The sequence below is a fragment of the Chlorocebus sabaeus genome, chromosome 16 (assembly GCF_047675955.1).
Source record: "Chlorocebus sabaeus isolate Y175 chromosome 16, mChlSab1.0.hap1, whole genome shotgun sequence".
Lineage (NCBI taxonomy): Eukaryota > Metazoa > Chordata > Mammalia > Primates > Cercopithecidae > Chlorocebus > Chlorocebus sabaeus.
In genome coordinates, this window is record NC_132919.1 from 48,694,471 (window position 1) to 48,695,236 (window position 766).

Consider the following 766-nt stretch of genomic DNA (forward strand, 5'->3'; position numbering starts at 1 on the left):
CACTGTGGCCCATCTTTGCTCAGGCTCCCTCTCTGCCCTCAGCTCCTGTCAAAAGCCTCCCTTTCTCCAAGGCCCTGCCTGTCACTGGCTCCAAGATACCTCCTGCTGGAAGAAGCCCATCGCTTGAGGACCCCTAGGCTGTCTTCCTGGGTGGTCCCGATCACAGGGGGCCCCAGGTCCACTCCCCATCATCTCCCATTTGGCTCCTTCAGGCCAGTGACCACATTGTAATAGGAGCCACCACTGCATTTCTAGGTCCCCATGGAGACACTTCAAAAGTCACTGTATGGGCCAAGTGTGGTGGCTCACACCTGTAATCTCAGCACTTTGGGAGGACGAGGCAGGTGGATCACCTGAGGTCAGGAGTTAGAGACCAGTCTGGCCAACAAGGTGAAACCCCATCGCTACTAAAAATACAAAAAAATTAGCCAGGTGTGGTGTCGGGCACCCATAGTCTCAGCCACTCAGGAGGCTGAGAGGCAGGAGGATGGCTTGAACCTGGGAGGCAGAGGTTGCAGTGAGCCAAGATCGTGCCATTGCACTCCAGCCTGGGCAACAAGAGCAAAATTCCATCTCAGAAACAAAAACAAAACAAAAAATTAGCCAGGCATGGTGGCAGGTGCCTGTAGTCCCAGCTACTCAGGAGGTTAAGGTAGGAGGATGGCTTGAACCTGGGAGGCAGAGGTTGCAGTGAGCCAAGATCTTGCCACTGCACTCCCACCTGGGCAACAGAAAGAGACTGACTCAAAAAAAAAAAAACCAAAAA